The sequence below is a fragment of the Heterodontus francisci genome, chromosome 26 (assembly GCF_036365525.1).
Source record: "Heterodontus francisci isolate sHetFra1 chromosome 26, sHetFra1.hap1, whole genome shotgun sequence".
NCBI lineage: Eukaryota > Metazoa > Chordata > Chondrichthyes > Heterodontiformes > Heterodontidae > Heterodontus > Heterodontus francisci.
In genome coordinates, this window is record NC_090396.1 from 54,700,107 (window position 1) to 54,724,541 (window position 24,435).

At 41.8% G+C, this 24,435-nt stretch overlaps 1 protein-coding gene across 1 annotated transcript in view; it reads right to left on the reverse strand.

Moving 5' to 3' along the window:
• The window catches only part of LOC137384370 (somatostatin receptor type 2-like), a 38,304-nt gene that overhangs the window by 9,509 nt on the left and 4,360 nt on the right, over positions 1-24,435 (reverse strand). The gene's annotated exons all lie outside the window — the stretch shown is intronic.

Here is a 24,435-nt window from a genome sequence, read left to right on the forward strand (position 1 = left end):
AATCAAGCCAAGGTAACTTTGTTGTTGGGCTTCCCTTAACTTCCACTACTTTTTATTTTATTTTTTTATTTTATTTAGAGATACAGCACTGAAACAGGCCCTTCGGCCCACCGAGTCTGTGCCGACCAACAACCACCCATTTATACTAGCCCTACAGTAATCCCATATTCCCTACCACCTACCTACACTAGGGGCAATTTACAATGGCCAATTTACCTATCAACCTGCAAATCTTTGGCAGTGGGAGGAAACCAGAGCACCCGGCGAAAACCCACGCGGTCACAGGGAGAACTTGCAAACTCCTCACAGGCAGTACCCAGAATCGAACCCGGGTCCCTCGAGCTGTGAGGCTGCGGTGCTAACCACTGTGCCACTTGTTCTCCAACAACTCCACACCGCCCCCACCCCGCCCGCCCGCCCACCCTGCTGCCTCCACCACCAACGATTGGCAGCCACATGCGTGTCATGTGCTCCAGTCCTCTGCACACCCACGTGCCTGCCCATGTGCCAGGCACTGCCCACCAATAAACACTCCCTTTAAACTGGCCAATCAAAACAGTCTGGACAGACAAAAACTGGCTATAATTATAGATGAATTATTAAATGTCTTAGATATGGTAGATGCTGTTTATTAATTTAATATATGGTAGAATAGTAGTGCCTGAAATTTTAAGTATAAACTGGTGGAGGTTCAGAAAAAGCATAATCCTGTAAATCCCAAATAAAAATTATTCAGAACATAAATTAAACTTTAAGAGTCATATGGCCTGTTTTAGCCAATTAAAAGCAGGTTGGGGCAGGGCCAGGGGCATGATGGTCTCAGAGTATAGAACCAATTCAGAGGTGGTTCTTAGTCTTTAGATATGTAAAAGGATTAGTTCAGCTCATTTCTCCTCCATTTTGTGGAAATATGTTTAATATATTCATTAATTAAGAGAAAACATTTGCTATATTGGTAGAAAATATTAGGTTTCCCAACTGGTATAACAGTGAGCCACTCAAAACAAGAGAATCTCAGAGGTGCTTTATTGAGATTCAAAGTCTGAGCTCAAGTTTTTAAACATGAACTATATTCCATTTGCAGGACCTACTGTGCTTGAAGTGTTTTTTCAATTACTTTTGGATTTTCAGAATTGTGTAATTGCCTTTAAGAGTGAGGTCTCTTTAAAATCTTAGTATGCTAATGAGCTAAGTGCCAGGATGCAGTCATGTAACTCAGGGCCAGAGTCACTCTGCTGCTGTAATACCTAGAGGTAGGTTATGCAGAGTTAGCTCTGTACTGTATATATTAGCTGTTAATAAACCTGTTTGAAATCTTCAGCAACCTGGACCCCATGTATCACATTTATGTTGCATCAGACAACAAAAAAAAAGAACTCATTATATGGTGGCAGCAGCAGTGAGAAGACAAAGTCTAAGATTAAAGACCATAGGTCAAACAGCTCTGAAAATGACTTCCAACAGCCAGAAGTTAGAAAGTTCAAAATAAAATACTGGCTCAAACAGTGAAGAAGAAAAAATTTACCTCAAGCTGTAACAGACAGAGCTCAGAACAACAGGCTGCATATTAATCAGGTGAGTCATTGTGCTGACGGTCAAGGGATACTCTTTTGAAAAAAAAGCCTTAAAGTGCTTAAAAAATTGTTTTTTTTTCCAAAAACTCTGTTTAAAAAAAATGCGTAAGACCAGACTCCTCTCCCAGGCTGATCGAAGTTGGCGCCATTACAGGAGGCATCCGTTAGAAAAAGCGCGGGAATTCTCACTTAACGCACTCATAGCTAAAGCTATAAAAAGAAACCATTAAACCACTTAACCACTGCAGAGCCTTTATTCACTCAGCCAAAGGTTAAAAAACCATAAAACCACTCAAGTGTGAGGAATAGCCTATCGAACGGCTGTATAAACAGACAGACTAGAGTGCTGGAAGCAAGATAAACAGACAAGCACTGCTAAACACATGCTCCTGTCAATAAAAGCAGCCAAGAGAGTTTTCCTAAAGGGGAAACAGTAGTTTCAGAGAATAAGTCTTAAAGCAAGTGTTAAGCAAAGAATAGCAGAAGATGGATACCAAATTTCCCAGTATGAACTGGAAGGCCATTGATATCATGTCTGAGTTCCAACTTTTCAAGCAAAGGATGCAGCTATGCTTCTCAGACCAATTTCCAAAAGAACCAGAAAAACAGCCTGTAAACAGTGCTGTATCTCTCTATGACTCAATGACTCTAAAGTAATGGTACCATTTGGAAATGAGGGGTTGCACAGAATCGATACCTCAGGCCTATCTGAAGAGGACCAGAAAGATCCCGCAAAGATATGGAAAGTGCTAGAAGATCAGCTCTGATTAAGAATAAATTTTAGAATTCACCACCTGGAATTGATGTCCTACAGGCAATAGCCACAGTCAATAGACCAGTTCATCAGCAGATGCCGAAGTAAGGGCAACAAATGCTATTTTTCAGAAGCTGAGCTGTCAGACCGAATAATGGAGCTGGTGATTGTATCAACACGCATTGAAGTGTTTCAGAAGGATCTCTTGGGAAAAAATCATTACATTGATGCACTGCTGGAAGATGGCAAGAAATACGAAGCCATTGTAGCTGGACAGCAGCATCTGCAAGCACTAGGTGCAGCCAACAGTATTGGCACCAAATCGAGGTCAAAAAGAGCAAGCAAGCGGTGTGGTAACTCACGGCGAAGTTGTCCTTCATTTCAAGACCTGTGCAAGGCGTGCAGTACTAAAGGACACTGGGCCTACCTATGCTGTATTTTCTGGCTCCAAAGACACAGCCAGAAGTCATGGTAGGTCACAAACAAACAGAAAACAGAGCAACAACAGCAAGGAAAGCTCCAGAAACCTTTATAAACACAAGCCAATACACAAAGTCCAAAGTGAAACAGACCTGAGACAAAACTCAGAGAGAAGCAATTCTCAGTCAGAAGACGAGCAAGCGTTCCACATTGTGAACCTGACACACCATGAAGTCAAACAACTGGAAGCTTTCGCCACTATTAACATCATGTGCCCAAAGAAATCTGGCAAACACATACTCAGGGTTAAGATTGACAGCTGCGCTAGTGCAAATATCCTACCAGTCCGAATCCTGAAGGATATGTATCGTAGGCATTGGAAATCAGTGATACAACTGACAACTGCCAAGTTACCTGCATACAATGGGTTACCCATCTCTTGCAGTGGCACACTAACAATGCAATGTAGCTATGGCAAGACAGCATGGAAATCGCAAATATTCTACCTTGTAGACACAAGCAGACCAGCAGTGGCTGAGCTACCAGTGTATAAGGACCTCAACATCATGACCATCCACGAGGTCACCAAGGTACCCATTACAGCAGAAGAGACCAAGGGTGCCCGCATTGAGTCAGTCCATGACCTACAACAAATGTACTTAGACAGGTTCAATGCCATAGGAGATTTCAAAGGCGATGCCGTACTACACCTTAGAGAGGATGCAATTCGTCAATCGACCCTCCCAGAAAGTGCAGCATGCACATACAAGAAAAACTTAAGCACGAGTTAGATGGCATGGAATGCAATGACATCATTCATCGTGTGCAGCATCTCACAGACCGGTGCAGCTCAATTACATACATACTGAAGAAGGATAGAGCAATCAGGGTATGTCTAGATCCAAGGCATCTAAACCTCTCCCTAAAGAGATGCTCCCACAAGGTTCCAACACTAGAGGAATTGAATCCCAAGTTCACAGGAGCCAAATTCTTCTCCAAGTTGGATGCTAAACATGGATATTGGTCGGTACACCTGGCTAAGGAATCTCAGGAAGTCACCACGTTCAGAACACCATTTGGAAGATATTGCTTCCAGAGACTACCCTTCAGCTTATTTGTCAGTCAAGATCTGTTTCAGCAGCAAATAGACAGAATTATTGAAAACGTGCCTGGCTGCATATGCATTGCTGATGACATTGCGGTAATGGGCAAAACCAAAGAAGAACATGATCAAAATCTTCATTCACTGATGGCAGTAGCTCATCACAAAGGGCTCGTTTTTAACAGCAAGAAGTGTCTGGTGAATGTAAGTCAGATCAATTTCTTTGGCTCCATCTATTCCAGTTGCGGAATCCGTCCTGATCCAGCAAAATCGTAGATGTAAGATATATGCCTACCCCTCAAGACAAGGAGAACTCCCAGAGATGTCTTGGATTTTTCAACAACTTGGCAGCATACATTCCAAATTTTTCAGACAAATCATCATTGCTGAGAGAGCTCTTAAAGAAAGACGTACCATATGTACGGCAGGAGGACAATCAGCATATGTTTGAGTCTTTCAAACAAGCATGGTCAGCAAAAACCTGTACCCTGCAGTACTACGATCTGAGGAAGAAGACAATCCTGGAAGTCAACGCCTCACAGAAAGGGCTCGGAGTGTGCATCCTACAGGATGGTAAACCAATTGCATTCGTGTCCAAATGTTTATCCTCAGCACAGTCCAATTACTCAGACATAGAGTATGAAACTCTCGCTCTGGTGTTTGGGATTACAAGGTTCCACAGCTACCTGCTCGGTAAGCAGTTCATGATGGAAACCAACCACAAACCACTAGAGACGATCTGGCGCAAACCATTGACAAGCACACCACCTTGACTACAGCGGCTCTTAGTGAAAGTACAGGGGTACAGCTTCGACATCTGCTACAAACCATGTTCCAAAGTGGTCACCCTTAGATGTGTTGAGCAGATTGCCAAACCCAAACAAGAATGAAGAAGTTCCACTGGATCCACAAGTGGACAGCATAGACATCGAGGTGGAAGATATGCTCAAAATCGATTTATTGCACTTTGGTCAGCACAAATGTGACCAACTACAATCAGAAACAGCTAATGACCCACAACTGAAGGCACTGTGGAGAGTCATCATAGAAGCTTGGCCTGACACGAAGAAGAGGTGCCAGAAACCCTCAGATGCTTCTGCCTTTACAGAGATGAACTCGGTATCTCAAGAGGCGTCACCTTCAAGGGAAAAGAAGTGATTGTGCACAAAGCTCTCCGACAGGACACCTTATCACAACTTCACCAAGGCCATATCGGCATAGAGCGAACAAGACGACTGGCATGAGACACTGTTTATTGGCCAGGAATCAATAATGACATCGAAATGTTATTGAGGATGTGTGTGGCATGCCAGAGCCACCAGCCACGACAACGCAAAGAACCTCTACACCCTCAAGAGATTCTGTCAGTCCCTTGGTCCAAAATCACCACTGACCTATTTATTATCTGTTAATGGAGAAGACTTATATCTTAATCACTGATTATTTTCCAAATTTCCAATCATCAGACAGGTAAAAGACACTTCAAGCGCTGTCATTGCAGACACATTGAGTGCCATATTCAGTCTATTCGGTGCACCTGAAGAAATCGTTTCTGACAATGGGCCACAGTATACGGGCAAACCCTTCAGGGATACGTGCGCCAAATGGGGCATAAACCATGTGACGTCCTCACCACATTACCATAGATCTAATGGTCTCACCGAGCGAATGGTTCACACAGTCAAAGCACTTATCCTGAAGTGTAGGACAACGAAAAAAGATTTTCGTGTTGCCATGCTCCTCCTCAGAGCTACACCTATGGATACGGGCTTACCATCACCATCAGAGATCATGTTTGGCAGACAAATGCAGACGACTCTGCCATGCCATCATCTGTCCAAATTCTCTGAGCTGCAGGAGACACTGCTCGAAAAACAGGAGAGAATGAAGATGGTGCATGACTGACACGCAGAGGCGGAACTACCTCAGCTACATGTAGGACAAAAGGTCAGGGTCATACACCCCAGAATAAAAACATGGTTGCCTGCAGAGGTGTCCTGAGTGTGCGGTGAGCCTAGGTCCTATGAGATTACAACATCTAGCAGAGCGGTGTTAAGAAGGAACCGAGAGAGGTGTGCAGTATTCCAATTGCTCATGGCAGACTCCAGGGAGCACACTCCGATGGTGGGAGCATGACAGATCAACAGGACAATAGCCAACGCGTTGACAACATGCCTTCAAACCCAGGGCAGCCAAGGGTGAAATCCACATCCCCAGAAGGTTATACTATACCCAAATCTGGAAGAGTTGTCAAACCACCGAAACAATATATGGACTCTTAAGCCTCTGCATTTGTAAATTTCACAATTTCTATACCTGTTTAAATAATTTTGATATCTAATTTTGTGTATTTTTACTTTTAGCATATGTGACTTATCTTTGGAAAGAAGGGGGATATTGTATTAAGAGTGATGTCCCTTTAAGATCTTAGTATGCTAATGAGCTAAGTGCCAGGATGCAGTCATGTGACTTGGGGCCAGAGTCACTCTGCTGCTGTAACACCTAGAGGCAGGTTATGTAAATAGTTTGCTCTGTACTGTATATAATAGTTAGCTGTTAATAAACTTGTTTGAGATCTTCAGCAACCTGGACCCCATACATCTCATTTACGTTGCATCAGACAACATAAAAAAAGAACTCATTATAAGAATTTTAAGGCTTAATTTACAGTAAGTTAAAACATTATGAATTTGATTGTAAAATGTCACTATCAGCTCATTTTAAAGGCTCCTCCCTTTGTGCTGTGAACTATTCCCTTATGACTGATGGATCGATAGGTTGCTCTCAGGCCTCTGCTTGTGTTACTTTCTCAGCATTAGAACAATGAATGTAATGTGTTCACAAAGCAATTGAGTGATCCAATGTTACCACTTTTGACAAATTAAGTATTGAACAAGGGGCAGATTGAAGTGGAGAATGTGTCGTGCATGCAATGCCCAATTCCAGCTGTCCTTCCAGCAGAAGGGAAATTTTGGCTGCCTGGAGTGCTCGTTTTTCTATGCACCAAAGAGGCTCGGCCCTCAAAAGGGGCTGTTTCTCACTGCAGGTCTGTCGGAGCACTCTGTCATCAGGCTGCCCAAAGACCACACTAAGGGAAACTACCCCGTTGAGTTTTTCCATCATTTCAGTTTTTCATTTCATGCCCTGCACTAACATGGTTATATTGCACTGATAAATGGACAACCAAAAATGTTGGCAAGGATATTGAAAATAAAATTAGTAAAGGGTCTTTTCTGACCAAGTGGGATTTGTGAGGGGCAGATATTCAACAAAAGAAAAATGTCCCAATATAGTGCATTGTTCAAAAGTAGCCCAATATTACAGCTTTGTCCCTGTACACATGTTATTGACTGGTTTACCAGAGTACTTACAGGGGTTAGTTAGCTCTGTTGACTAGTAAGCTACAGTGTGATGCAGAAAAATGGCAAAAGTGTGGGTTCAATCCCTGTACTGGCTGTGGTAGTGCATGGAGGCCTATCTCCTCATCCTGCCTCACGCTTGAGAAGTGGTATCCCTCAAGCTATACATTACCAACCTTCTCTCTCTAATGGAGAGAGGGGCCTATGGTACTTTGGGACTATGGCTAGAACAACAACAGTGTATTTAGTTTTTTAAACTCACCAGGTGGCGCTGTGCATCATATTACTAATAGTGTGTTGTCAATGTGATTTAATCAAACCTTATACCGAGAGAAACTTCAGATTAAGGATGTAGTTATACAGCTACATTTGCATAGCTGGAAAGCAGTTTCCACTTCATTGTATTGTAACTCCTGAATCAGTGTGACACTCCCTGGAGCAGGCAGGCTCACAACACCTGGTGCTGACAATGCATGGACTTTCAGCCCAGTGTGATGCCAAACCAAGTTTGAGAATTCTCAGAGGATTCATTGTACGTCCTGCTGATTTTATAAACTTAAAAGTGTATTTAAAGACTATAAGACAGCTCCTTCCTACTGTCTTAGTGCAATAAAATGTTTGGGCCCCAGTATAACTCTGTCTTGGTTGTAAGTTGGCACTGATAGTTATTAGTTTGATGATAAGTAACTACACTATAACTTCAGTCTAAGAAGCACATTTCAAATATCACCATATATACGTTTGGCCAGGTTTTTTTGTTCAATACACCATCAGTAACAATACAGTTAATCAAATGATTGTTCAGCACATTGTACTTTGTTGAATGTGCACTCTAGATATTTGAATAAGATGCTAATATTTGCCATTATTTTTGGAACTGATTGAACATTTTGAGTGCTTGAAACTCTGTTCCAAGAACTAGTAAGTAACTGAGACCAAACCCCCACTTCAAATTAAAATAGAATATTAATATTAATGAAGGAAGAACCAAAGGAAATGTTGCTCACTGTGCATATCACAAATGTGGTGAGCTGACCTTTGCTGTGACATTCAGAAAATGTTTACCAGACTTGATTTCCAACCAGGAGGTTTGAGTTTCAAGTCTTTCTGTTCCTGTATAACACACATCTTCAGAAAATTTGCCAATTCCTGGACCCCTGACAGAGTGTCATGTAGAATTATAGGACGATACAGCACAGAAGGAGGCCACTTGGCCCATCGTGCTTGTGCCGGCTCTTTGAAATCTTATCCAATTAGCCCCACTTCCATGCTTTTTCCCCATTGATTCCCCAGTACTTTTTTCCCTTCAAGTATTCCCTGTTGAATGCTGTTATTGAATCTGCTTCCACCCCCCCTTTCAGGCCAATAATTCCAGATCACAACAACTCACTCCGTAAAAAATGGTTTTCCTCATGTCGTCTCTGGTTCATTTGCCAATTGCCTTAAATCTGTGTCCTTGGGTTGCTGGAACTTTTGCCATTGGAAGCATTTCTTCTCATTTACTGGTTCATGGTTTTGAACATTTCTATCAAATCTCCTCTTAATCTTCTCTGTTCTAAGGAGAGCAACCCCAGCATCTCCAGTCTCTCCACATAACTGAAGTCCCTCATACCTGGTACCATTCTAATAAATCTGTTGCATCCTTTCCAAGACCTTAACGCCCTTCCTATAGTGTGGTGCCCAGAACTGAACACCGTACTCCAGCTGAGGCCTCACCTGAGTTTTATAAAGGTTTAGCCTAACTTCCTTGTTTTTGTACACTATGCCTCTATGAATAAAGACAAGGATCACAAGCTTTTTTTTAACAGCCTTTTCAACTTGTCCTGCCACCTTCAAAGATTTATGTACATATGCCCTCAGGTCTCCGTTCCTTCAGCCCCTTTAAAATTATACCATTTAGTTTAGATAGCCTCTCTTCATTCTTCCTACCAAAATGTATCACTTTGCACTTCTCTGCATTAAATTTCATCTGCTATGTGTCTACCAATTTCACCATGTCCTTCTGGAGTCTGTTACTATCCTCCTGATTGTTTACTACATTTCCAAGTTTTGTGTCGTCTGCAAACTTTGAAATTATGCTCTGTATACCCAAGCCCAAGTCATTAATATATATCAAAAAGAGCAATGACCTAAAACAGACCCTTGGAAACATCACTGTATACTTTTCTCCAATCTGAAAATCAGCCACCCACCACAACTCTCTGCTTTCTGTTCCACAGCCAACTTCATATCCAAGCTGCCACTGTTCCTTTAGTCCCTTGGGCTTTAATTTTGCTTGAGTCTATTATGTGGTAACAAATAATGAAATATAAACTAACATCTTCTGCCTCACTTTGCTCAACTCATACCAGTTACCAGGGAGAAAACCATTGAGCAGATTATTTCTCCATCTGCACCAAACCCGCCCCCACACAAGAGATTGTTAACTGATTGCACAGTTACCCTGTTCCATTATCTGAGTGTTTCCCTGTATAATGTGATCTCAGATATAACTAGATATTTCAGCTAATTTACAGTGCTAGTGCTTATTCCTCAAGGTAGCTTTCAATGCTGTTTTATAAACCATATGTATAGATCAGCTGCTACATGGTTCATATAGTTCGCGAACAATAAGAAGGGAAGAATTTGCATTCCTTCCCTCAAAAAGGAAAGTAAACAAACTTACCTGGAGGGCCTCATCCAATTGCCAGTCCTCTTCATGCTGGAAAAGCTGATGTAACTTTCTGCTCAGGTTGGAGTTAAAATCACTGTTGGGGCTGCTTGATGTCATTGGACTCTAATTAGAATATATATGAAATTGCACCCTGTAGTTTAGCCACCTGTCCAGAAGCCTCCATTAAAATCAGAAACGACTGGTAAGCAACCTGGGCCATTTTCATTGCCCATTTGCCTGGTTTCCAGTTGCTTAGCAGTTAAGTGTCAGTCAGCTTCTAAGTAGGTTGCTGTCTTGGTGTCAATTAGCTACTGTGTAGTTGGGGGCTGACTGGACAGTGAAAGCTGATTTGTGTCTGAAAAGTACATGAAGAGAAGTAGTTGAGAGAGTTCCAGCTTGGACCCAGAGCACACAATAGAGTGAGGTGGGAATGGTGTGAATGTAAGGATTTCTAAAATGGGAATTTGGTGAGAGTGGAAATTGGGTATAAAGGAGGAAGGATGTATTTAGTCGAATAGCAGACATTATGCAGGAGCAATGTAAGGTTTAAAGTAGAACAAATTAACTAAATCTAAAATAGGCAACATAAGAAAGGATGTCATCTATGAAGATTTGTGAGTTTAGAGGGAGTAGTTTTAACAAGCAAGCAATGGTTCAAATGCATGAATTGCATTGCACAGAGTGTGGGAAATAAACTGGAAGCAATTATTTTATAGGACTATCTAGACTTCATAGCATTAATAGAAACCTGACTGAAAACTGGTCTAGAATAGAAAATAAACATGTTGGGATATAATATATTTAGGAGTGATAGAAAGGAGGTGGAGTGGCAATATTGGTGAAAGAGGGAATTTATGCTGTAAAGAGGGTTGATGTAAACCAGAATGGGATGCAAGAGTCAATTTGGTTGCAACTGAAAGATAAAAATGGGCTTGTGACATTAGTACGGGTGTATCCTAGATCTCTAAATTGTGTAGAGAAAATGGAAGAGTAGATTAGAGACTGGGATTAGGAATAACAAAATTGTGCTGGAAGATTTTAATTAGCCATTTACCGATAAATAGAGAAATTGGAATGGAATTCCTAAAACCTGTGCAGGATTCCTTCCTCAAGCAGGATGTTAATCAACCGACAGGGGTAAAGGTGTTGCTAGATCCGGTTATGAACATTAACATATTTCATAAGTATCTCAATAAAAGGAGAATTGTTAAAACTGAGGTGGAATCCCTGAGAGGAGAACATTATCAATTTGTAGATGATGATCAAAAGATGGTAAAGGTGTGTATTGAGAATTTTCCGTCAGTCTTTACTAAAGAGAAGGGTAACAGAGAGGAGGTCAATCCTGAAATAGTTGAGAATGAGATGAACAATATTATAATAGATAAAAAGAACATTTTAGATAAATTAATTAGGCTAAAGGAAGGCAAAACACCAGGACCCATCAGGATGCACTTCATGTTCCTGAGGTTGAAATTTGCTGAAGCTCGAGAAATTGTAGTTTTAATAAGTGTGGATGTTTGCCAGAAGACTGGAGAGTGGCCAATGTAGCACCCATTTTTAATAGGAAAGCTAGAGTTAACCTGGGTAATTACAGTTCAGTTATTTTAAGAGCAATGTTAGGGAAAATTTTAGAGTTTGTAAGTAAAGATGAAATTACCATGTAGCTAGATAAAGAGAAAGAGGAGGCAGCATGGATTTCATGAAGGAATATTGGTATTTTAGGGGACTGGGCGACAAAGTGGCAGATGGAATTCAATGTCAGTGTAAAGGTGATGCATTTTGGGGGGAAAAAATGAACATTAATTATGCTCTGCATGGAGTTAGGCTCAATGCTGTGGAAGAGCAGAGAAATTTGGGGGTTCTAGGTTTATAGGGCATTAAAGGTAGCACCTCAAGTTGATAAGGCTGTAAAGCAAGCTAATGGAATTGTTGGTTTTATCACAAGAAGTTAAGAGTATAAAAGCCTAGAGGTAAAGATGAACCTATTTAAAATCCTGAGACCTCAGTTCAAGTACTGTGAGCAGTATTGGGCACATTATAGGAAGGATATTGAGGCTCGACAAATATGCAATGCAGATCCACTAGGATGCTGCCTGGGTATGAAGAAATACAAATACAAAGGAAAACATGAAATATCAAAGCTATTTTTTGTTAAAAGGCATTATGATAGAAGTGTTTACAATTATGAATGGATGGGACAGTGTAGATAGCAGCAGACTGTTTCCAGGAGTTGAGGATCTAAAATCTAGTAGTTTAAGAACAGAAAGCAAGAAACACAGAGCACTTTGGAGCTGTGGAATTCACTTCCAGTGTTAGTTTCTGTCTCAACCAATATGCATTTCTATGAAGCCTAAAGTCTGAACAGCACTCCAAGTGACAAGACCTCCATCCACTTTCACTTGGGTTAGACTTAGAGGTGATAAAATGTTATTTTTATGCAATGTACCACCCGATCTCCAATGCAAAGAATGCTACAGAGTTCACACAAGACTTCTTAAGGTTTAAAATTCTTTGCACTTTTAATGTACAAAACTGCAACAATATAGAGTTTAATATAGATGAGAAGGGAACACATCACATCTTGGTCACAGACAATAAAATATAAAACACATAGTGATATCTTTAAAAAAAATACGAAGACACACACTCAAATCATGTTAACAGTTATTGCGCAGTAAGCAAACATTTTTCAGATCACAACAGCCAGTTGAACACTCTTGTCTCTTCCCCACCCCCCTCAGTTGTTTTATGTCAAAAGGTGAAAAAGAATTAAAAGGTTCACTCCATCTAGAGCTGGAAACCTTGACTGACTCATGTAGAAAGTTCATTGAAAACTCCAAAGCTTTAAGCCTTTCAATAGACAATTGTGATTATACACAAGTTTCTGGGACGATACCATGAGGCCAGTTTTCGAAGCACTCCTGGTTGGCAGGCTTTTATAACTCGCAAGTGCCTCACAATCAGCCTCATGAATCTTTTCTGACAATACATTATTCAGAGATCTGGATGAGGTATTACAAGGACAGGACATTTTGTGGTCTGGAGAGCAATACATCAAATTCCATTCTCAAACTCATCCACTGCCATAAAGAACATAGATATTGTTTTGGATTTGAACCTTTGCCAGCCAGAAACATTGCAGAGGCTGACAAATGAAAAGGGTGGGTCGGGGGAGGGTGGGGGGGGGGGGTGGGATGTGGTGTTGGGTGCGGTGGGGCGTGGTGGACACTATGGAGTCACTCAGTGGTGTATCTTGGAGGGTTCTATAATGTTAATATTGTATTTCTTCATTATCAAGTTATTATTTCTTAAACTGGCCTGTGTATTTTCAAGTCTGCTGTAATTGGTGGTTAAGGTTGTGAATGGTTCACTCTTATGCTGTGTGCATCATTAGAGTTTAGTATTCATGCCATATATATTTGTATATGGAAATATATGGACTTAACAAAATGTCCTAATTTTGTTAAAAATCAACATGGGAAGTGAACAAATTAGAATTCATTTCCAAACTTCTGTAAAATGAGCCTAAAGTTCCTTTGATTGAGAATGGGCCTTTGAATTCTGCTTTCATCTCTCGTCTGCAGCTCAAGTTACTGGAATGCTGTGAAGGTGACATTTTATTAGTCAAGCCCTCCCCCCTCAAAATCAGTACTTGCAGTTGTGTGTGTGTGTAAAGAAAGGTTTGTATTTATATAGGCCCTTATCAGCTCTCTCAGAAATGGCTGAAAGTGTTTAAGGTAGGAACACTTTCCTTTCTGAGGAAAGTTAAGGATGCAGGAATCTGAATTATAAAATTGACATCCCTTGCAGTTCATCATCAAAATCATACTATAAAAAGCACAGTGACTACACATCCTGTAAATGGGTTTAAGTAATATAAATAATCTGATTTTATGTAAATTAGCAATGATAACATAACATATAGAAGCATAAGAATTATCACAGTCAAGAATCTCATTTAAACAATATAAAAGAAGGAATCTTTTAATTTGCAAACACTTATTGGAGGGGGACGGCATATTTTCATTTGGTTGTTATTATCCTCCAAGGGATTGCACAAAAATAAATAAAAGTAACATAACCAACTCTATGTAGAACTGTTACCAATTTAATAGATTACAATTCTTGCCTTTCTCACAAAAAAAGCTAATTTTAATGAAGGTGCATTATCCAAACAGGAACATAGATGCGAAATAAAAAAACACACATTTTGCAGCTGACCTATTGGACCAGTTTGTCTCCTGTTTTTATAAGTTGTAAGCCTCCCTATCCCAATTATACAAACTTTCTTAATTACTCATTCACCCATTAATTCACTAGCACATACTTATACAGATACTTAAAGTTGAAAAGCTAACGTACAACCAAAGACTAGCAGGTTGATAGGTAAATTGGCCATTAGAAATTGCCCCTAGTATAGGTAGGTGGTAGGGAAATATATAGGGATAGGTGGGGATGTGATAGGAATATGGGATTAGTGTAGGATTAGTGTAAACGGGTGGTTGATGGTCGGCACAGACTCGGTGGGCCGAAGGGCCTGTTTCAGTGCTGTATCTCTAAACTAAAACTAAACTAAACCACATATACGTTTGAAATCAGAAAGCTCAACAGATAGACTGAATGCAGCTTAATGGTAGCTTTTGTAAAAAAGTAGGACCAGGAGTAGTCCAAACAGTTCCTCAAGCCTGTTCTGCCATTTAATGAAATCATGGCTGATCTTTATCTTAACTCCATCCACCTACCTTGGTACCATATCCCTTCATACCCATGGCTGACAAAAAACTATCAATCTCAGATTGTAAATTAATTAAGCTAGAATCTACGCCTCTTTGTGGCGATTTGAGAGCTCCACATTTCTACCACCCTTTTCATGAAGTAATGTTTCCTAACTTCTGATCTGAATGGCCTGGTTCTGATTTTATGTTCCCCTGTCCTGGATCCCCCAGCAGCAGGAAAATGTTTTTCTCTATCAACCCTATCAATTCTTTTCAGAATCCTAAAAACCTTAATCAAATGACCTCTTAACCATCTATATTCTAGGGAATACAAGCCTAGTTTTTGAAATCTCTCCACGTAATTTAACCCTTGGAGCCGCGGTAACATTCTGGTGAATCTGCACTGCACTCCTTCCTAGGCCAGTTTATCCTTTCTAAGATGCAGAGCCTAGAACTGTGCACAGTACTCAGTAACCAGGAGCAGAATTTAATGTGGCCGTTTAAAGCAGGAATGGTGTAATGGGGGGGATGGAGAATCGCGTCGGAAGCATCTGCCCGGAAATCCGGCGTCATGATGTTATTTCCAGATTTTGTCAGCGGCAGGAAAGCACCAAGGCGGAATTGATGCCCCAACGTAACTGGAATCTATTTTACATTGTAAAACACTAACTTGATACGTTAACATCTCGTCCCAATTCAATGTGGGGGCTTGGGATTAAGTGGACAGCGGGGGAGGGGGGGCACTCACGTGCCTTTGGGTTCACGTCTATTAAGAGCTGGCAGCACTGAGACGTGGCTTAAGTGCCGCAGCGGTGAGGCAGCCATGTCCACTGCATATAGGGAGAGAGGGTAGCGGAGGCCATTTTCAGAATGTGTTGCTCTGCGGTCTGCAAGGGCAGTCTGGGTCTCGGGGGTCTCTGACAGGGGGGTTGGGGTCTCGGTTGCTCTGCAAGGTGGGGGGCTTGCGTTTGGGTGGCTGTATTGGGTGACCAAACTGTTGTATGAGATATTTGATCACCTGTACTGCTGGAAGAGCAGGTCAGCTATCAGCACGGGTGGGGACTGAGGGCCATCAGGGAGTCCGCCAGGAAAGGTTTCAAAAGCTCAGTGGCCAAGCCAGGGTCATCTCAACATCAACAGTGTTCTGCAGGTCCACTGGTCATCTGGGATAGATCTCACACACCTGTCATTTTGAACCCCTAGGGTGTGATGTGGCGCCTCTGAAGGAGGGAGGGCCAAGAGGCAGCTGTGCCTGCCGGTGAAGCTCCACAATGACAGCAACAGCAGCTGGCCATGCCAAGAGGGGCCCACCTACCAGAGTGTGTACTGGACTCAAATCAGCTACCTCAAAATGTCCAAGTGGCATTGTTAGCCAAGACTACGCCTCTCCAGGGAGGCTGTCTCTGACTTATGCACCCTGTGATTTTGGGGTCACCCTATGCCAGTGGCCCTAAGGATGACAGTAACACAGTACTTTTACGCATCTGGCTCACTCCAAGGATCCACCGGGGACAAGTGTGGTATCTCCCAGGCAGGATCCCACCGCTGCATCAAGGCGGTGACCTGTGCAAGAGGGCCGGCGATTATGTTCGCTACCGGACTGACCTCGACAGCCAGGCCAAAAGGGCCATCGGATTCGGGGCCATCGCTGGATTTCCCTGAGTGCGTGGTGTGATAGACTGCATGCAGGCTCCCATGGACCAACCAACCACCTTCAACAACAGGAACGGCTTCCACTCAATCAACATAAAACTGCTCTGTGACCACCGAAAGCATTTCCTGCAGGTGTGTGTCCACTTCCCAGGAGGCAGCCACAATGTCTGCTTACTTTGACTGTCCCAGGTACCACAGCTTTTCAGGGCCCACTCGATTGCCTTCAGGGTTGGATTCTCAGGGACAAAGGGATACCATTGAAGGCTTGGCTACTGAAATCTGTGAAGAATCCTCACAATGCAGCAGAGGAGAGGTACAACACTTGCCACGGCTCCAGCCGAGTGACCATCAAACAGGCCATTGGGCTACTGAAGAGAGATTCCGCTGCCTCGATTGATCCAGTGGGACCCTGCAGTATGAGTGTTTCGTGTATCATGGTGGTCTGCTGTGCTCTGCACAATGTAGCACTAAAGAGGGGGGAGGTCTTACATGACATTAAGATGCCTCAGCAAAACTCCTCCACTGACAAGGAGGATGTGGAGGGGGAAAGGAGCAAGCAGCACTGGATGGTCAGGCAGATTGAGCGATGGGTCACGGAGGCAAAAGACAATCTCATAATCAGCCTCCCTGATGCCCACTCACAGATAAACCAATAAAGACTCACCTCAATGCAGGTAGTCTGTCACCTCCTTTCCATCTGTGCTCCCTGACCTGTGCCCAGCTGCAAACTGTGCTAGTGTCCTTGGGAGATCATATGTTAATGAGGGCTGTGGTTATATTGGCATACCATTAAGGGGGAAGGGTCAAGTCAGCAGCTCACAACTAAGGCATAATGGAATAATGACCTTGACACAATGAGCGTTAATGACTTGAACAAAAGAACTTTACATTTATTGGTACATGTCAGATGTCAGACACCCGTGAATCCCCAAGTGAAGCTAGGTGGTTTTGTTAGTACGTATGCGAGTGCTCCTATGAGGTGTGAGTCCAGCAACAGCAGCTGGGCTGGAGGCAGGCTGCTGATCAGGCTGCCCATTGGTTTTGCCCATTACCGCAATGTCATCAGCAATGCATATGCAGCCAGGCACGTTTTCTTTAATTCTGTCTATTTGCTGCTGGAACAAATCTTGACTGACAAATAAGCCGAAGGGTAGTCTCTGGAAGCAATATCTTCCAAATGGTGTTCTGAACGTAGTGACTTCCTGCGATTCCTTAGCCAGGTGTACTGACCAATATCCATGTTTAGCATCCAACTTGGAGAAGAATTTGGTGAGTTAGATGGCATGGAACGTAATGTGTGCAACATCATTGTGTGCAACATCTCACAGACTGGTACAGCTCAATTACATGCATACTGAAGAAGGATGGAGCAATCAGGGTATGTCTAGATCCAAGGCATCTAAACCTCTCCCCAAAGAGATGTCCCATCAGCATTTGATTGCTTCTGAAATGATTCCCGAGTTTTTGCCTCCATTACACTCTGGATGTTATTGCTACTGTGGCCTGGCACAATTTACACTTAATCCTTCTACAGCTATTAGATTTTAGCCGTGATAATTTGGTTAATCACATCAATATTTGTAAAACTCAAGAGATATCATGCAACTTCATTAAAAAAAACTTTTATTTACATAGCACCTTTCACGACCACCAGCAAATGGGTGAATGACCCGCTAGAGGTCCAGAAAAGAACTGATGCAATACATCCATCCCAATTGCCTCAAACTCACCACCCTTCGGAGGCTGTGTGTTCTTGCCATGTGAGAATGGGGGCCATATGCCTAACCTTTTCCATTACAGACCATTTCCAAATCCTGCTCTGGTGTTGTGGCTGCTGGAGCTGGACTCACTGGTGTAGGGGCAGAGGAACTGCTGTCCACACTCAGAGTGCCCTGAGGGGAGCTCCCAGCTGTGGAGGTCAACCTCTCCTCCCTTTCAAGGCCCACGTGAACCTCCCTGTTCATCAGAGAAGGACGGGGAGCAGGAGAAGACTCCAGGTGCCTGGTCCTTCTCTCGCCCTTGCTGCTACTGCATCGAACCCATGGCCATGGCGATGGTTTACAGGTCTATGCGCACCTGTGGGATCAGGCTCTCCATGAGGGTCACCAACCTCTCGCTGGAGGAAGCCATGCGCTTACATACCTGAGACTTGGCAGCACTCATGACATGGATGGACTCCTCCATTGTCTGCTCATGGCTGCATACGGCCTCTGGCACCTCCACCAGATGTTGCCTTGCCTCTCTCTGCAACTGCAGCATGCCCTGTGCTGTCGCCACCAGAGGCTCGTCATCAGCCTGGGGTTCAGCATGGGTCTGGCCACCCTCAGTCCACTGACTGTCAGAGGGCTCAGCTGTCTCAGCCTCAGCCAGCTGCTTGGGTGTGTGTGGTGCTCTCACCAGCTTGTGACTCTGATTCTACAGCCGAGTGCAAACCCACTGAGGTGAAAGCATCTGTGTTGGTGAAAAGTGTAGGAGAGTCATGAGGGTGCATCTTCTGAATGGTCCTCGTCGTCAGATGTGGACAGCTGTCTCCCTTCAGCTGGAGTTTCCTACAGATGCCGACCTGCATGAGGGAACACAAATGTGTGGGTTAGGCTGTGCAGATCTCGTCATCCCAACCATATGTGATGTGGGTCTCAGAAGTGATGTATATGTCGATGGAAGCCAATCCTCACTCTCTTGCACAGAGACTCTAGTATCACCATCTGATATGGCACATCCGCCCTGCATCCCCTCCCAATTCCAAAGCCTCTTCCTTGGCTGTGCTGAGAGGCCGCAGATCCGGAATGCCTCCACTTTTTCAGGATGTCTCCATCCTGTTGTTGGCCCTTTCGTCCTGCAAGAGGAAGCATGGAGATAGTCACACTTTGCAGGGAGATCAGCATGACAGTTCTGCTGGTGTCAGCCCCTCGTCCTGGGGTATCACATACAGCTCATGCTCCCGTACGCTGTCGGGGAAGTTAATGTGGGTGAGCTGTGAAGGAAGGTGATCTGTGGCCGAGATGCAGCTGTACATCTGTCAGGATGAGGTGATGCCTTACCCCCTCTGCCATTGCTGTGGTATTGCCACCCTCACCATGCCCTATTTGCTCCCGCGTAGCCACGCACTCAGTAATAAAGAGAGAGTTATGGAACACTCACCTTGGCAGAATGCAGGAGGTCATTGACCCTCTTGCAGCACTGCACCCAATTCTGGGCAGTGACCCCCCCATGGCTACTGACCACCTCAGCAATCTCCATACAGGCCTGCTTGGTCAGGCGGGAAGACCTCTTCTTGCCATCACTGGGGAAGAGGACCTCACACCTTTCCCTTGCAGCCAGGAGGAGTATCTGCCGGAAGGCATCACTAAACCATGGGACCACCCTGTGTCTTGGCTCGGCTATCCCGTGGGATACTCCTTGGAGGGGGTTTTAGAGTCCAGGAGTCAGTTCAACACCATTTTCAGCAGTCCACTGGAAGCTGCAAATGACTAAGGCAGCAATGTAAGCAGGGCTGGCAGGCCTTTAATTATAGTGCCAAGACCTGCTCCGGAGTCATCTGACACTGTAATCGGTGTCTCACCTCCCTCCCCCACTGTGCAAAATGGTCATCCACAGCATGAGCATGGTCGGATGGTCATCCATGTGACAAATGGGAACGGGGCCCATTCAGGCTCACTAAATTCAGCCCCACAGTTTTGTACGGCTGTAGCAAAACTTCTTCATTCCATTATGTTCCTTTAGCCTTTTTGAATTTTTTTTGTACTTTTCTACTATATTTTAGCGATCTATGTACTTGGGTTCCTAAATTACTTTGGACCTCCACCATTCTTCGCTTGCGCCATTGAAAAAAATACTCAAATCTATCCTTTTTTGACCTCAGACTGAACTGACTGCCATTCACCACCTATCAATGTCTCTTTGTAATGTTATGCTCCTATTGCACTACTTAGTATGCCATGAATCTTTGTGGCATAGGCAAATTTGGATATACGGATTTCTATTGTGTTATCTAAGTCATAAATAAATATAGTGAATAGTTGAGGCCCCAGCAATGATCCTTGTGGAACACCACTAGTCACTTCCTTCCAAATTCAAGTATATATCTATTATCCCTGCTCTCCGTTTTCTACCAATCTCTGAACTAGGTCAAAAATCTGCTTTCAATACCATAAGCTTTAATTTTTTGCTAATATTCTCCTATGAAAGCTGATCAAATACCTTCTGGAAGTCCTAAACTACAATATTCCTCAAGTTATTTAGAAGACATCCCAATGACACATTTGTGGTTTAGATCTGTTATCTGAATGCTCATTGATTTATGTGAATTCGCTTACATGTTCAATTTACTGTTACAATACTGAAAACATTTCTTACTTTGTTATTACATTTTGATTTAAGGATGGCACATGACAAATACTGTATTTATGATATTAAATGTGCTTTATTTCTATGGAGTTTATGGCAGTAAATTATTGGAGAGTTGAATACCTTGTATGTATAGAAAATGTAATGACAGGGTGGTGTGAAACTTCATAACCAAAGCATTAAGATTGGCTTGTTAAAGAACCATCAGATAGTGGTACAATAAAACACAACTAGATTTAGCACTTAATGATATTCTCCACACTAAACTACTTCAAGACCATTTTATTAGTTATTATAGGTCTGTAGTCTATCATTTTATTGGATTTATTCCCTGGATAATTAATTTGAAAGTTTTAAATGTAATCTAAAATATTAATTCTGCAGTGATTTCTGGCACTGGGCAACAACTATGCTCAAGGAATAAATATGTGATAATGAGACTTAAGGATTCAATTGGACACTATTGCTCAAGTTTGCTTTGGAGAAAATCTAAATTTTAACATGTAGTCATGTGCCAAAATAGAAAGTGAAAACATCCCACACAATGCATTTTTAAATATTTCACAACCAATTATAAGGACATAGTTAGGAGTATAGTGGGGAAATCTTGCCCATGTGAAACAGGTGTCTGCATATTTAAGATTTGTGTGTTAAGGACTACGAGCATTGTTTTAGGCACATGTAATACATACACATTTAAAGATTATATAATTTGACATTTGAGAGCCTCAGTATAATTTCTTCAGCAAAGTCAGAAATCTTTAGTACAAGATTACAGCCTTTTAATTTTATTAAATGTCACAAATTAACAAAATTATTATTCTGTATATTTTCCTCACTGAAATTTCATGTAATACCTGAACGTACAGAAAAACTCAGTTGTTCAAAATAAGTTTTAGCTGCATTTGAAAAATCAAAAAACTTCTCTCATTAGTCAATGGAGAGTGGATTTCCACTGTAGCTGTAAGAAATACATTCATTGAAACTCCTTCTCAATGTATCTTTAGCAAGTTATTAGCACAGTCCTCTCTCCTTATTTGCTATCACCTCTTATAAAATATTACTCTTACAGTTCTAGCTGTCAAGTGTCTTCTAAACGCTTGGGATGATTTCACACTCTTCCAGATACTCATAACAGCCAAAAGGTATGTTTATATTAACACATCCAACTTCATTTACAATGCACTGAATTTCTAAATAAAAATCTGTTGTTGAGTGCTTGCAATGCCTGATTTTTTTATTTTGTAAAGGAGGTGTACAAACTTGTTCATCCAGAATTAGGACCAGCAGTGAAGTAAAGGTTGCCTGGTAACTTAATAATATTAAATAATTGGGGGAACAAATTTACCTTCCTTCAGATTTTGGAGTTGGCTATGGAGGGTCCAAAATTCAGGCAGTCTCATCACCAAATCCAAATGTTACAACCTTGATATACTATTCAAAATGGGAGTGGTTATGACCCCTCTTTTCTCAGACAGGTGATGTACATCATTGGATTCAGGGCAAGAATCTCAGCCTAACTGATGTTGAAGCAAGATATAGAACTGTTCCATTCTGAGGTCTTGAGTAATAGATGTTATCAGAGAAAAATTAATATTTGTTTGAAACTGCATCTTTATTAACTTCCATTACTCAAAATGCTGTACATTTTTACTTTTCATTACTAAAATACCTAGGTGAACAGGTAAGATGAATGTCACCACCATGTGTGACATTGAGACTTGTTGAAGTGAGTAGACTGTATTAATAATGCAAATACTGTACTTTTTGAGTTTCCCTCAGATGGGTCAAGGTTAAATCAATATTGCTTTTATAACTGGAAAAGTCACAATGTTCTTTATTTATTTAGAGATAAAGCACTGAAATAGGCCCTTCGGCCCACCGAGTCTGTGCTGACCAAGAACCACCCATTTATACTAACTCTACAGTAATCCCATATTCCCTACCACCGACCTACACTAGGAGCAATTTACAATGGCCAATTTACCTATCAACTGCAAGTCTTTGGCAGTGGGAGGAAACTGGAGCACCATGCGGTCACAGGGAGAACTTGCAAACTCCGCACAGACAGTACCCAGAATTGAACCCAAGCCCTTAGAGCTGTGAGGCTGCGGTGCTAACCACTGCGCCACTGTGCCGTTAAGACTTTTATGCTATTGAGGAATTTGGCACTGTTGGTGGTAAAATTATTAATATTCCCTTGATAATGGTATTTGTATACCACTGCTAACAGGACCAATCACCCAAACAGATTCTTCTGAACTGTATTTTCCATGATCCTGTACAACAAACTAAAAATATTTGTAAAAATTTTGTTAAATTGTGATTCCCACTCCCTGCCAAAGATTCAACGTAAATAGCTACAGTTGCATGCTTATGGCACCCTGCAGTCTGATCCCATTTGTCAGGCAGTATATGGATAGGTACAGCTGCAATGGACTTCTGATCAGGTCTGTCCCGCTACCTAACCTGAAGGATGGTGGAAGCAGTTGTGACCACCTGTATTGAGGGTGCAATGCAGCAGCAATGAAGGTGAACTGAAATTTTAAAAAAATAAATAAATAACAATCATTCAGCAGAACATAACTGTTAAAAAATAAGTTTTGTCTAACCTACAGATTGACTAGATCCATGCAAAAATATAATTTAAAATATATAGTTAAAAAACACTTCATATCTCTGCACCAACAAAAAGCCTAGATCTCAAGATTAGAGTTGCATCCCTGCAGTATCAGTGACCTTACTTTCCACCACAATCTGTCATTAAACTGAACAAACCTTTCAGTGCATTATGGACTCAGTTGGAATAGTTCGGCACTCTACAGAAAAGATTGTTGCCAGAATTCACAATACATGTAATCACCAGTAGCCATTGATGAAAGGAGACTTCTTTTCTCTCGGCTGGACTACAACCCAATTCCTGTCACCAAAAAAATTATCTTTAAAACTGCATTCCATCAAAGTCTGTTAACCAGTATCATTTTTCATATGCAAGCTAAATGCGTTGCACCCCTGAACTGTAAATAAAAGTATTGTTTGTCTTTACCGTGTGTGATTGAAGCACTTACAATAGCTAAAAACTGAAACACTGTGACCTTTGTAAGAAAGCAATAAATATGGAAAAGCAAGTTTTTGAATAATGGAGTATTAGACATGGGAGAACATGTTCTTAAAAGGTAATAGAACTTTGAATTAATTATCTGACTCAAGCATCATTTTAACTGAAGATCTATATGCAGTAGAGACACTGACTGGAGAAAAATATTGCAATCAGAAAGCTCCGAAATGCAACAAAATGCCTCGAGCCACCAGTTTATTAGCATGACTCTTAGAATTCTTTATTATTTTTGTCTGAATGTATGAGTAAGTAATTTAGGCAATCTTATTAACTAGCTTGAAACGCCTACATGCTATTATTTGTCACTTAAGGCTCCAAAATCAAGGTAAATCAATTTGCAGAGTTCTCCTTCCATAGGCAATTTCCATAGCCTTATGGAAACTATTATAAAATGAAGGTATATTATTTTTCTTTCAGAAATTAAATTCTATTTTCATGGCATTTTTAATCCATGAAATGCTTTGCTCCCATCTGCTACACATTCAGAAACTGACTTTGTGGGTTCTTGTTTGAAGAAAGCAGCAATGAAATTGACAAGTCGATGTTTGTGTTTAAAATGGGATATACAGTGTGATTCAAAATGAACCAATTCCAGAGCTTGATCAGAAACCATTTCATTCCATTATGTTGGGTTTGGATTGTAATGCATTGTTTGACTATCTGGGTGTTGAAAATAAAAGTTGATCAACTAACCAGGAACAAAAATAGTTCACTGATTAACACTGAACCCACAACCTCAG